Raw genomic sequence first — 16,102 nt, forward strand, 5'->3', positions numbered from 1 at the left:
CTTAAAGGAATTTTGCTATTGACAGGTGTATAGGCGCATCTATGTCAGTCTGCCTCAATCACAATTACATGAACATGCCCTTACTGTTATCAGCCTATTAAAATGCTAAATAAAATGACCCTTCCCTACCTTATTATTCATCTCCATTTGCTAATAGGCACAAGTACAAGATTTGTACATATATGTGTAATATCCCACCATCACATATATTATCCATCAGCCAAAGCCAGACACAACTGCAGCCAGAGCCATAGCTGTAAGGATTAAGGGGGTCATTCAGACCTGGTCGTTAGTGCCGATGCGCTCGGACCGGGTCGATGGCCCCCACAGAGCAAGCGCACGACGGCGCCGTCGTGCGCATGCATGAGACCCGCTACGACCGACAGCGCCGGTCGTAGCTGGTCTCAATCCAAAGGGGGCGAGCTGTTGATGTTGATTGACAGCTCACCCTGTTTGGAAGGTGGGCCGGGGGGGTGGCAGCCCAAATGGAGGCGTTCCCATGGGAACGCCTACCATTCCCATGGGAACGCCTACCATTTGGGGGAGGCCCCACTGACATCACTAGTGATGTCAGTGGAGAGCTTCCGGCTCAGACAGAGCCAGAAGCTCTCCGGGGCTTACGACAAGGGAGACCCTACCCTAGGGTCTCGTCGTAAGCCCCGATGGTCGCGATGGTCTCTGACCATCGCGACCATCACCGGAGCGGTCGTTAGAGCTGTGGGTGTTATCCCACAGCCTAACGACCACAACAGAGGTGGGCGGTCAGGATGCAAGTGGCCGACCAGTTTCTGAGCGACCGCTTGCATCCTCCGACCGCCTCTGAATGAGGCCCTATGTGTCTTGTGATTTACCTGGAGCTTAAGGAGGAGTTGCAGTTGCAGTCAAATAAGGCAGTTTCATGCATCAGAGAGATGGCATGACCAAGAGGAGGATGGAGAGGTGTATAAGCATGCACAAGTGAAGCACAGAGCTGCACAAGGAGAAGCTAACAAAAATACAAGACCTAAGGGTAAATTTATTAAGAATTAGCCTGCTTTTCTAACATGGAAATTTACTAAAGGCAAACATTGGAGTAAAAACAAGATTCACCCAAGACATGGGTGTAAAAAAATAGAAATAAACACACCAATGGCCAAACTCAAAAGTACTTTCCATAGGAAACCATACTTCACAGGAATTTACCAAGAATCATGTTTTTAAACACGACCATGAAATCACTAAACTTGGGTCAAAACACACTTTTCAAACACACTGCCTTGTGAGAAGTGAGTTTGCAGAAACCTGCACAGATCAGTGAGATCCACACAGGCTTTTGTGTGTGCATAGTGTAGAAAAAAAATAGCGTGACCCCTCAAAGCATAACCAGCACTATGCTTTTTGAGCCGTACCTGGTTCAGGAACTACAGAGGAAAAACAGTGTAGAGGTCACTCGTATTTCAATTACCCTGTCCTGATTGCAGAAATATGGGGAAAAAAGTACAGGGAGTCCCTTTTGATCCATCAACCAGCACTTACTAGCAGAGGGGTAATTCCACAGAAGCTGGACACACTTCACAACATCTCCCAGGCAAAGCATTACCTCCACGACTAGTCAGCCAAGGCCAGTGATTTCAAGGAAAATGGGAACCCTCCCAATAAAGGGGTCCCTCCACTGAATATACCTTGGGCCCAGGTTGATAGCCTGGGGCTATTCTGTCACCCCTGGTGCCTTTGGGTGCAGGGTTAACTGCGTACAAATAGAATAAATATTGTCTATTACTGTGGCACTACTGGTACTAGCAAGCTGGTCACGGCATGTCGGCACTTGGAGATCAACAAGTGCTGATTATTCCAGGACCTAAAGGCCTGCTGACTCCTCTAGTCAGTAAAGGAAATATTAAACAAATCACTTGACAACAAATGTGATATTAGTTTAACACACAATCACTTGCATTCACACTCACACTACATATTTATCTCCTTCATGGTGTCGGTCAGTACTCTTCTCCATGTAGGTATCCCAGGACTTGGCAAAATAAAAAAAACAAATTACCCATGCCCACAGACAATAGTACTGTACTCTAAGTACAGTATAATCTGAATGAAGTTGGAGTCGTGGTATTTCTCATAGAAATCTATAAGTGGACTGCTTATTGGCTGAGAGAGCCGAGCCCCTTGCTCTCTCAGCCAGTAAGTGCTTCCCCCATAGACTTCAATGGTGAGAATTAACAGGTTACTCAAGATCATATAGAGACACTAGGGTGACTTGTTAGACACTGGGGGACTTTACTGGAGAGACATAAAGGATCTGGAGAGGCATTGGGGGTCTGGAGAGACACCTGCAGCTGGAGACAGTAGGAAATGTACCACATGGTGTCAACCCTGCCTGAATACAGAGAGTCACATTGATATAGACAAAAAACACTCTGGGCCAAAGGTAATAGAGTAATAGTTTAGAAAATATGAGAGTTTAGCAGTAAAACTCTCACACTAATACATTGATCGAGTTGTATTTTCAAAACAGGAAACACCTGGATGAGAGTTTAAATCTTGACAGTTTTTTGAGACTGAAAAACATGTGTTTGCATGTTCTGTGACTTTATTACATTGGCTGAGTTTAAAAATGTGAGAGTTTTCTCTCACATTTTCTAAACTCTCACCCTATTACATTTGGCACTCTACTGGAATGAACAGCTCTGAGCTTGTCTTTCTCATAAGGATACTTGTAAGAAGCAGTTCATTTGTTGTGCATATAAGATTTTCTTTGGTCAACAACACTGAAAAACATCAATGCTGATTGATATCACCATGTCTATTTGCACCAGCCTGCAAGTACCCAGAGGCACCGAGAGGGGGGGAGCAGGTACTAATTACCTAGGCCCATGCTTGCTAGAGGCACGCCCCCTCCTCCCTTCTTATCTCACAGCAGCTGTGAGCTGGGCTGTAGTTTGAGACTGTGAGACAGCAGCTGTAGAAGTCTCCTATGCTTCTGGGGGGAGCAATCACACTGATTGCATCACCCCGAGCTTTGCACCAGGCTGAGAGGCTCCCAGTGCCCCCCTCTCCAGTGTGCAGTGCCCCTCTGTGGCACTGCAAATTTGTATCTTGTTTTGGCCTGGCCATGCCTTCTGCAATTAGGCCATGCGCTGCTCTTGACACCCCTGCAAGTACCCACAAATGTTATGCCTACTGACAGTTGTATCTACATCTCTCCATGAACTGTATATTTACATGAACTCCTTTACTGTACTTGGCCTGGGAGAAAATGCCCCGGTCACCTTCTGTACCTCTTTTGTAGGCATAATATGTAATCACTGTGAGATGTAAGCGATTACTTTGCATTCCCGCATATCAAACTTAGCTACACTCTTTTGGTTCTCTCCAGAGGACATGGAGGAGATAAAAGTGACCACTGTTGGGGTGGGTGAACTGTGGGCATAGCATAGCGCTCACAAGCAGGTCAATGGTGGCCAAGTGCACATGCGTGGCGTGCTCAAGAGCATGCGTGAGCCCCGGAGCGAGTGAGACCTTCACTCTCTCCGGAGCTTGCAACAAAACAGGGCGGCTGTCGATCAACATCCATTTTGTAGGCGGGTAGGGGGGTGGCTGAACAAATGGAGACATTCCTGAAGGAATGCCTGCTGTTTGTGGGCGGCCCAACTGACATCACTCGTGATGTCAGTAGTGAACTTCCGGCTCCATTAGAGCTGGAAGTCCACTTGGCATTGCGTGTGCTGAGACCCTACCATAAGGGTCTCCTTGCAATGGTGATGGTCGTGATAATTGCGACCATCGCCAGGCCGCTCACACAAGCTGTGGTTGGTCACCCACAGCTGTGCGAGCGGCCTGAAGGCTGGAATTAAAAAAAATAGGGACGCCCTGATTCAGAGCGAGCGCACGCAAAAAGTGTGTGTCTCTGAATTAGGCCCTGTGTCTTTATGGCTTCCACCCCTAGTTTTGCAATGCCTTATATCATGGCATCACGCAGAGGTGGTGGAGCTATGATGATGTCATTTGCTGAGAACCAATTCATCATGCCCTTTTCTAATCCCATCCATTTCATCCTGCCCATCTCCTTTGGTGGGAATCATGATGGTTAAATGCTTTCCCAGATGTCTGTGGGACTCCCAAATTTCAGGAATCTCTGTACATTCTGGAAGAGTTGCAGGTATGCTGCATGTTTAATAGGCCTGTATGCAAGCATGCACAGAGTGAAGTCACACAATTTACACCAGGCACACTGGCGTAATATTTGCTCTGTATCACCCCTATCATATATTAAATATTATGGAAATTTTATTAAGTAAAAGTAAAAAAAAAACATTTTAATGTACTTTATAATACATGACTTACATGACATATTCATTTTGAATATATTACTAGAACTGCTCTCTGTATTTAGTTCAAAATAACTGCACAAAGTTTGATTTTAGATAGAGAAAATACACTATTCAGAACAAACTATTAAGTTGACAGCAATGCCTTAAATTTATTGGTATGGAATCTTGTAATGAATGTTTTCACAGTGCATGTGCTTAATATACAGAACTGACTCCTGCCAAATGGAAGCTCTGAATGCTATTATATTCAGACTCTCTTGCTTGGCTGGAAAGAATCTTAGCATATTGTATTATGCTCATAAAAATCCAATCTCTTTTCAATAAGGAAAAAAAGTTTTTCCAGCATTGTAACAGTAGCTCGAGAAAAATGATGCTACAAGTGAATTTCATACCGGGGGTGACCTCTAGTGTAAAATAATAGCATTTTATCATTCCCAAGGGTTTGACTTACAGCACTTTCGCAATTAGACCAAATTGCAAACATAATTAGACAGAGCACATTAATATATTTTCTTCCATTGTTATGTTGCAAATTGGTGCACTATTTAAAGGTGATCTTTTAACCATTGTCCACAAATTACTATTAATTTGTTTTGTGAGTCATCTTCCCTACCTCATAAAATCTTGTTTTCACCTCTGCACACAATGTGAAAATTACCTTTCTGATTCTTGTCTCAAGACAAATGCTGTCTTAGCACTATATATATATATATATATATATATATATATATATATATATATCACAGGGGCTCTGCATATATATTCAGGCATGTACATCAATATATGTATAGACTAGCATACACACACACACACAAAAAGATATATAATACAATACCTATATTGCGCTACTTCACCAAATTTTATTATTATTATTATTATTATTATTATTAACAGTTTCTTATATAGCGCAGCATATTGCGTTGCGCTTTACAATTGTAAACATTAATAGAACAAAACTGGGTAATAACAGACAGATATATAGGTAGGAAGGCCCTGCTTGCAAGCTTACAATCTATAGGGAAATAGGCATTGATACACAAGGATAGGTGCTATATATTGCATTTGGTCCAGCCAGAATGCACAGTTTCTTGGTTGGCTGCATGATCCAGTCACACAGGAATGTCGACCAAATGTCATGAGGATGTGAGAGATAGACAATGTGTGAGATTGTGTGTGGACTATAAAAAGGGGATGTAATTAGATATGGAAGCTATGAAGGTTATGAGGGAGGTTCTGGAATTTGATAAGCTTGCCTGAAGAGGTGAGTTTTCAGGGATCGCTTGAAGGATTGGAGACTAGATGAAAGTCTTATTGTGCAAGGTAGTTCATTCCATAGAGTGGGTGCAGCGCGAAGAAAGTCCTGTAACCGTGAATGGGAGCAAGTAATGCATGGGGATGAGAGACGCAGATCTTGTGCTGAGCGGAGAGGTTGGGTTGGGAGATATTTTGAGATGAGTGAAGAGATGTATGTTGGTGTGGTTTGGTTAATAGCCTTATGTGTAAGTGAAAGTATTTTGTATTGAATACAGTAGAAAACCGTTATCTTACAATGCAAATATAAAGAACATACAGTACGATTTGTTAAAAATTCTTTTTAGTAGAGACTGCTTCCCCAAGTGTGTTCTCTTGCCAGTATGGACCAGAAGGGTTCTACGGAATGGAGATCTTAGGGAGCGCCAAACTTCAGTTATGCAGGTTAAAATTTTCCCTTGATGTTTTCTATTTTAATGTCCTTTTAAAGGGATGAAAATGAAGACGAAGAAGGGATCCACTTTCAGTTTCTACTATGATAACCTCAACCAGAGTACACCAATTGACAATCAGTTTCTGTCTTTTTTGTTAATATTTGGTTTTATTTAAAACAAATATATTTAAACATGAATAAAAGCCTTACATCACACATATATTCTGGCCATTGTGGGTCAGATGTTGTTACTAACTCGCTGTCACCCCTTAATGGAGCGAGCTCACTGACAGCTTATTGAGCCCTTTTTTTGGGCACAGAAACAAGTCATCCAACATGTTTTGTCAACAATGACTTCTTCAGCTGTGTTTAATTCAACATATAGGAAATTCCGGCCTAAACTTTAATCCTCAATCAGGATGGCAAATAGTATGTCCTTTAAACAGCACTTAGACTAAGGTAACTGGCTGCTCCTAACACAATATATATTTAGTTTTCAGGTAAAATGATGAATGACCTATCCAGCATGATGTTTCTTTTTGTCCTCAGCTGGAGATATCCAATGGAGGGCAGCTTCCCTGCAACAGTGTACAGTGTACAGATGACCTGACCTGTGAACTGTACACACTGAACAAACAGGAACAGATCTCACTGAAAATTAAAACAGACATTGCAGAATTAGAAACATCTGAGCTACACATTTCCCTGCAGACTCCAGAGTGCGAACTCTTGTCTACATTGGACAGAGAGTTGGAAAAATTCAGAGGTGACTTATTTAATTTTAAGAAAAATAAATAGAAACAAGTCAAATTGGATTACAAGGAGAACAGTGTTTATCTGAGGTTCTCTAGAGTTGAACAGAGGAGGTTCCGTCCTTAATACAAAAAAGGAGGAAGAAGGCCAGTGATACAGTTCACAGACATTGAAAGTCAGTCACAAACTTCAGCTAGTGACTCTGATGCCCCAACATCATCCACACAGGGGACATCATATTTGTTGAGGTCAGATAGAAATAGGAGAGCTCAGAGAAACCTGCTATACCCACCTGTAGGGGTGGGGAAAAAAAGGAAAAAGGAGGAACCAAAAAAACAACTAGGGTCCATTGTTTTTAATCTCTCTGTTCACAGCCTCACCCCATCTGAAATTAGCCTGTTGAACAAAGGCCTCTCCTTTGTACCAACCCTATCGCAAGACAGTTTCAATTGGAAATGGATATGTACAGGCTAGGTAGACAACTAAACCTGAAAGACTATTTTTCTAATAAAGATTCATCTATTGATCCACTGGTGGGGGGTGGACAGTCACAATCTCAGTTTAGCAACCTCAAAAATGCTAGTAAGTTTAACCCTCTAACTTTGAATCTTTCAATACATACATTCATGCGGGTACTAGAGGGCTACAGTACCCTTTATTGAGAAAAATAAAATTGTTTATCACAACATCATGTCAGACGGAAGATTGTCCATTAAGTCCATACATGATAATCCCAATTTTTCATGAGAGCTGCCAACAAGGGGGGAGGGATTGTACTCCCCAACTATGAGTATTACAGTCGGGAAGCATACGGCCAGCTGGCCAACACATAATGTTACCTTAAGTTGGGCTATGACCCTACATGGAGTTACAAAAAGGAAATTGATAGTGTGATAACCCTTGGGGTAAATAATCAGTACATCAACACAGAAACATCTGAGTTGCTTACTCAGATGCATTCAAAGATACAATTTTTCTATAAACTCCCCAAAGTGCACAAATCTCTAACACATTCACCAGGATGGCTAATTATTTTGGAAAGGGGGTCGCTGTGTCAGCTCTTATCACAGGTAGTGGACTTTTATCTGCAGCCAGTAGTGAAAAAAATCAGCAGTTTCATAGCAGACACTACTGATTTCCTTAGAAAGCTAATGGGTGTCTAAGGAATCACAAAGGATTCATTACTTCTACTACCAGTGATCCATTCCAGTTAGGATTCAGGAGAAGACATAGCACTGAAACAGCTCTGGTATGTGTGCTTAATGATCTTATAATGGCAAGAGACAGAGGTGATTGTTCAATCTTAATCCTTCTGGATCTCTCAGCGGCAGTTGATACTGTGGACCACGGGATTCTAATTGAGCGCCTGAAAAATTTCTGTGGACTGGATGGCACAGTCCTTAGCTGGTTTAAATCATTTCTGACCGGTAGGTCACAGAGAATTTCTTCTGGAGTAAACTCTTCAACACCAGAACCACTATACTATCTCCCATGCTTTTTGCAGTATACATGCTACCATTGGGTGAAATAATCAGATGTCATGGCCTGGTCTACCACTGCTATGCAGATGACACACAACTGTACCTGTCCTTTGCTCCAGGTACAAAGGACCCCATAACAACCCTAAATGGCTGCCTAGCTGAGCTTCAGGATGAGTGTCAGTTGGCTGTGACTGAACCCTGATAAAACAGAGGTCCTTATGATAGGTCACAAGTCAGGACTACAGCATAGCCAACCAACAGGACTTATGCTTGGGGGATCAGTATTACAAAACACTGAACATGTGCAGAATCTTGATGTTGTCCTGGATAGAGGCTTGACACTTAAACATCAGGTATCAGCCACAATCAAATCCTCATTCTTTCATCTGAGAAACATTGCCAGAATCAAGCACTTAATTCCCTAAGAAGATCTGCCCAAGGTCATACATGCATTTATATCATCACACCTAGACTACTGCAATGTCCTCTACCTTGGACTCCCAGCAAAAGAATTGCACCGCTTGCAGATGGTACAAAACGCAGCTGCCAGGTTATTAACCAACCTGCCCCAACCCAGCCACATAACACCTACTCTCTACGCCCTTCACTGGCTGCCAGTCAGATGGCAAATTGTTTTCAAGATTGGATTACTAACTTACAAAACCCTACATGACCATGGCCCAAGGTACCTAAAGCAGTTTCTGATTCCTTACTGTCCCACTTGATTACTGCCTTCCATTGATGAAGGACTATTAACAGTACCTAGAATCTCACAGAATTTGTCTGGGGCTCGAGCTCCAACCTCTTCACCCAAGCATTTTACTAATGTCCCTTGTTTAAGCTTATTTTGTATTTTATACTGTAAAGGCAAATGTAAAGCACTTTGAGTCCTTTAGGAGAAAAGCGCTATATAAATAAAATAATTATTATTATTACTTGTGACACTTGTATATATCAAGTCTGTAAATGAAAATCCTGCATAATCTGGAAATACAGGCTTGCTGGGAATATGTGACCAACAATGCCCTTTACTCAGGTCCCCGTTATTAAGTATCTGACATAATTCTCAACAAAAATATTTTTTTGTTTGAGAATAGGTTTTATCTGCAGAAGCAAGATAATAGGGGTCAATATGGCCCCATCATATGCCAACATCTTCATGGCCACCTACAAGCAGAAGCACATCTGTAGGAATTTAGAATAGAGTCAAAACTTACTGTTTAATGTCCGATATATTGATTATATATAATTTAGTTTTTATTTGGCAGGGGAAGAGAAAAAGTTATTGGAATTTATTGATTACTTGAATACGAAACCTGGCACCATACGTTTTAGCCTCATGTTTAGTAAAGGACACATCAATTTCCTGGATGTATCCATTACAGCTTAGAACTCTAAACTTTTGACTAAGATTTTGGCAAGGCTTCTGACAATAATACACTGCTACATGCAGAAAGCTTTCATCCAGCCCCTCTCAAAAAAGGCTTATCCTATTTGCAACTCCATAGAGTGGAGAATATATATATATATATTTATATTTAGTTATGAGGGTCCCGAACAAAAACAAGTCCCAACACGGCACTACTAGTACAAAGTTATTATATTTAAAGGTAATTAGTACATATCAATACTTGCATCACATCTTCAACATGATAAACGATGCATCCACAGCATGATGTGCAACGTGACGTTTCGGGATCAGCAGACCCCGTCCTCAAGCTGCTGTGGTCTGTAGGTAGCAAATGACTAATGAACAAGAAAAGAATGTGTCTAAAACACTTACCTATATACTCTACCGACTGCGTCTGTGCCAAACCCGGAGACCAGCCACGCTGCTTCGTCCGTCGGGTCTCACACCGATGACGTCAGCGTGATGCGTCAAACATGTTGAAGATGTGATGCAAGTATTGATATGTACTAATTACCTTTAAATATAATAACTTTGTACTAGTAGTGCCGTGTTGGGACTTGTTTTTGTTCGGGACCCTCATAACTAAATGTTAACAATCACACGAGCACACACAGCTGCACCAGCCTTACCGAGTGCCGGATTTTCGGAAATTGTGTAACCGGAGCACCATTTGGTATACTCCAAGAATCCAGGCACCAACAGCACTTAACTTCATTCATACTTTTACCAGTATTCCACATCAGCTGCGTTACAGGAACATACAGGCAGTATGGACCAGGCTGAATCATTACCAAGAGAAGTATCCAATTTCATGGGTTTTTCATTGCAACAAGGAGATACACTTAGCTTCACGGAAGCAGAAGCTAATAAAATTTTGTTTGAGGAAAATATTACAACATCACAAACAGACGACACAGTGGAGGAAGTATACCATCAATTGCTAAAGATGCGCAAAAGGGAAATCGATTATTTATTACACGGATCCACATTGTCAGATTATTTCCGTCAAAAGTTGATTCCAAGGGGATTTAGGGTTAAGAACATTCCCACAATTGGACGGATGAATCCAGAATTTTGCAGATGCTGGATTTCAGTATTGAACAAATGCAGTTTTGACTTGATGTTACTTGTCATTGAGGAAGCAGGAAAAGAGTTAAAAACAGTACGAACAAAAATAGAGGACCTTCGAATTAAATATGAAACCACATTTCAGGAACCGAATAACACCTCTTGGTGGCTTAAGTTGAACCAACAAATAGAGATTTATAGGAAAGATCTATTAAAATTTAAACGATCCAAATTAACAACCGTACAAGCCGACTACGAGGAGCATCGCGTGTATAGATGGATCATAGGAGCAGAACCATCAGGTAATTTTGGCAAATTTTCCCATAGACCTTCTTGGCGCCAACGACGTGATAGATTTAATAAAGAACAGAATACCAGTAACAGCGACAGCGATTTCGTCGTTGCGGATTCAGACGAGCCGAATACATCACAGAGACCCCCTTTAGGGGCATGAACAAGAGCGCGAGCCGAAATAAGTACAAACCCACCCGAAGAGGGAGACAAACAGAGAGGATCCATAAAGCCAAAATCCAAAAAGAAAAATTAGTGTTTAACTTATCCACCAGACCATTAACTAGTATTGAAGAAAACTTGTTGAACAAAGGACTCTCGTTCGTCCCAACCAACAAACATAATTCCTTCGAATGGCAAACTGATTTACATAAGATGTCTAGAAAATTAAGACTACGCGAATACTATCAGAATTCTGAAAATATGCAGTCAAATCAAGAGACAATCCATCCAGCCATCAGCAAACATTTGAAATCTAAATTCGACCCCTCATCTACTAATTCCTCTATAAAAACATACACACGCCTTCTTAATGACTCTGTTCATAGATACACAGCGACACCAGCTAAAGTATATCCGAACCTCAATAAATAGCAATTTGCAGCATTAACTACTTTAAAAAACGATAACACCATCACCATACGCCCCGCCGACAAGGGGGGAGGTATAGTGATTCAAAATATGTCTGACTACAAGGCTGAGATAGAAAGACAATTGAAGCAGAAGGACACATATGAATTATTACCAGGTGATCCAACAGTAAAGTTCTCTAAGGAATTGCACAATATACTAGAGGAAGCTCATCACAATAATCACATAACTGTGAAAGAACAAAGAGCACTACACCCGGAGCATCCAGTAGTACCCATTTTATACACGGTTCCCAAGGTGCACAAAAGCTTATCCAATCCCCCTGGCAGACCTATCATCTCCGCCAGGGGTTCTTTATTTCAACCAACAGCTGAATATTTGGACGCATTGTTGCAGCCGCACGTCATTAAACAACGGACTTATTTGAAGGATACCACCACATTTTTAAAGAAATTGGAAGACTTCACCGATTTGGATGACACAGTGATTATGTGCACGATGGATGTCTCCTCGCTCTAAACTTCTATTCCCCACACAGAAGGCCTTCAAGCAATGCGAAGCTTTATTGAACAATTGGACACACCATTAGGTTTAGATCATGACACTTTCCTTATATTACTACGTCTTATTTTGGTAAGAAACTATTTCATGTATAATGGACATTACTATCTTCAAAAATCGGGATGTGCAATGGGGTCCAGCGTGGCCCCCTCCTACGCGAACGTATATATGTTCCAACAAGAACAACAATTCTTCTTTGAGAGACAGGATTTTTCACAACATATTGTTTGGTACACCCGCTTCATAGATGACTTATTTATTTTATGGAAGGGAGGGCCGGAACTCTTTCAGCTTATGATGGAAAGTATTAACAAATTACCATCTCCTATAAAATTTACTTATACATATAGCAAGACATCCATCAATTTTTTGGATGTGACAGTACAGTTGAATGGAGGCAAATTATCCACGAGGGTGCATTATAAATTAACGGACCGTAATTCCCTTTTGGAAGCAAGCAGTCACCACCCTCAAGCTCTCAAAAAGGGATTACCATTGTCACAGATGTTACGAGTGGCTAGAATAACTAGCGACCCCAAAGAACTATCGGGGGCCCTAGATGTGGTGGTTAATAAATTTTTACAACGTGGTTACAGTTTATCCTTACTGCGTGAAAATCAAGCCAAAGTATTACAGATGGATAGACATAGTCTCTTACAAAAATCCAATCAAGTACAGCAGCAGGAGAGATTTATTTGGAGCACTCGGTTTTCTACAGCCAGTCCAATCATCCCACGGGCAACCAAGGCATTGTGGCCTATCATTTCCACGGATTCCTCATTGTGTAGCTTACAGCACACTCGACCCATGACCTGTTACAAAAGGGGTAAAAACCTAAGGGATTTCTTAGTCAAACCTGATGTCACACAGTATGTTCAACCTACAGGCATTTTTGGCCAAGTGAAAAAACCGGGATGCTACCGGTGCCCCTCATGTGTCACATGTAACCATCTGATCACTGGCTCCAGCTTCAATCATTCCCACACGGGGGTCTCCATCAACATTAAACATGTTCTCAATTGTACATCCAAATATGTCATTTATTATATTACTTGCCCGTGTGGCTTGTTTTATGTGGGCATGACTAGTAGAACTTTTAGAGAACGAATGGCCCTCCATCGCTCAGCTATCAATAAAGCCATCACGGGCGGACAAATGGACCAACCGGTAGCCAAACATTTCCAACAGAAGCAACATCCTCTCTCATCGCTTAAGTATCAAATAATCGATCAAGTACCCCCTTTGAAGAGAGGAGGTGATAGAAATACCATTCTTTTAAGATTGGAATCGCGGTGGATTTATCGACTCAACACTCTGCAACCTGCCGGACTGAATGAAAAAATAAATTGGAACGCTTTTTAGTGATACTTGAATCATAGTGTTTCTCACATAGTTCGTATTTTTTAGTTTTTTTCAATTCCTTGATTCATATGTATTTTGTTTTTGTTTTTGTCTTTTATTAACGGTTGACTTCACTATCACAGCACTCAGTAGTCAGACTCATAGTTTATAGCCTGATTAGTCAGGCTTTATTATTAACATCTTTTTAGTTTATCCAAGCCGCACTTTCCAGTTTTATATCCCTTCTCGATTAATATATCGATTTATCATCATCCATGTATTTTGGTAGCTTCCATTTGGTTATCATTTGGCACTTATAGAACATAAAATATAAATTTTCTCCTCCTGCCTTTATTCCGGCATTATGCCGTTATTCTTTTTATATATAGTGTTTAAAACAAGGCATCAGGAATCATCAGCGCATTCACGCACACTGCCTTCTCATCATTCTTATCACTGTTGTTATGCAGTAGCCATATCCCGGAGCCGGAGACAGCGTCCTGGTTGCTTAGCAACTGTTTGACGCATCACGCTGACGTCATCGGTGTGAGACCCGACGGACGAAGCAGCGTGGCTGGTCTCCGGGTTTGGCACAGACGCAGTCGGTAGAGTATATAGGTAAGTGTTTTAGACACATTCTTTTCTTGTTCATTAGTCATTTGCTACCTACAGACCACAGCAGCTTGAGGACGGGGTCTGCTGATCCCGAAACGTCACGTTGCACATCATGCTGTGGATGCATCGTTTATCATGTTGAAGATGTGATGCAAGTATTGATATGTACTAATTACCTTTAAATATAATAACTTTGTACTAGTTGTGCCGTGTTGGGACTTGTTTTTGTTCGGGACCCTCATAACTAAATGTTAACAATCACACGAGCACACACAGCTGCACCAGCCTTACCGAGTGCCGGATTTTCGGAAATTATATATATTTATATATATATATATATATATATATATACATATATATATTTTTTTTTATAAGGGCAGGGTGTTTAAGGGGCTTCACCTCAAAAGCTATTGGAGGTACTGAGCTGAAACTTGAAATGTTTATTGGTGCTGCATGCCAAATTTCAGGGCGAAAATATAAAAAATTAGAATTTGGGAGTAATCTAAATCTCCAACTGTCACATTTTTCTGACATTCTCAATTAGGAGCACTTTTCTGCTGTAGTCTATGTTTTTTTTTTTGGGAAAGCATGACTCAGGTTAGGGGATGACTTTATTCTTGGGGTTTGTTTTATTAAGTAGCTATTGTGCCAGGGTACTTGCTTTTGGAGATCAGGTAAGTTAGAAAGCTTCAGTTTTTAAACTATTACCTCAAAAATGTGCCATTGCACAGATAGGACTTTTCAACTTGTTGCGCAGCTGCAGTAGGAGCCTCCAGCAGGTGTATTCACTGTGGCTTCACTTGGGTGTACCAAGCTGGCAGTCGTTTGTAGGTGGCAGTGAGGGCCGGGTCCAGGGGAAAGTGAGCCGGTGTTTGCTGCAGCCGGGATGTGGGGGAGAGGGGGTAGGGGTTAGCGGGTGTTAGCTGCAGTTTGGAACTGTGGACAGAAGCAGGCATTAGTGGCAGTGGTGCAGCGGCAGTGCAGGTGGTGGTGTAGCAGGCATTAGGACCCAGGGAAGGTAGCAGCACATAGATGCAGGCTCCGATCTGGAATATCCATAATACCTGCATCTGTGTTTAAAAAAGACAAACACAGAAGCAGGGATGGATCAGTGAGACCCGTCTGTGCTTCTGTGTTTAATTAAATAAAAAAACCTGTGTAAAAATAATATGACGTGGCCCCAAAAAACAACAACCAGCACCGGGCTTTGGAAAGCCAGTACTGCTTGTGCTAAATACAGGGGACAAATGATGTAAGGGTCCCTGTAAGAAGCACAAGCAGACCAGGCTTTTGAAAACCAGCCCTGGTTGCCAAAATATAGGGGACAAATGTTGTAGAGGTCCCCATATTCAGCACAACCAGCAACAATGTTTTAACTTTACTTGCACCACACAACACAATCAATCCAGCACCCACCACCCAGGGGTGCTGGGGATAGCCCCGGGCTATCAGCCTGGGTCTGGGGTGCCCTAGAGAAGGGGAACTCTTTATTTGGGGGTCCCCAGCTCCCCAGGGATCCCTGGCCTGTGCTGACTAGTGGTCAGGGGAGATGCTGTGGCTGGGGGGTCCGGTGCAAGTGCTCCCCTGACTGTGGCATCTCCCCCCTGCTAGAAAGAGTCTGGTGCTGGTTCTGGTAAATACAAGGGGACCCTATGCATTTTCCCCCTGTATTTACAGAACAAGGGCCAGCTCAGAGCCCAGTGCTGGTTGTACTGCATATGGGGGAACCCTATGTCATTTGTCCCAAAGATTTTAGCAACCAGGGCTGGTCTGACTAGCCCAGTGCTGGTTGTGCTTAAGTACAGGGAACCACTATGTCATTTTCCCCCTGTGTTTAAACACAACCAGGACTGGCTGTTGCCCGGTGCTGGTTGTGCTTGGGGGGGCACCTTTTTATTTTACACATTTAATTTTTAACATATATGCGTAGATGGATCTCACTGCTGCATTTGTGCATCTGTGACTTATTGATTTTATTTTCTCAGGT

This window comes from Taudactylus pleione, unplaced genomic scaffold (assembly GCF_031769625.1).
Source record: "Taudactylus pleione unplaced genomic scaffold, aTauple2 ptg000095l, whole genome shotgun sequence".
In the NCBI taxonomy this organism is placed as follows: Eukaryota; Metazoa; Chordata; class Amphibia; order Anura; family Myobatrachidae; genus Taudactylus; species Taudactylus pleione.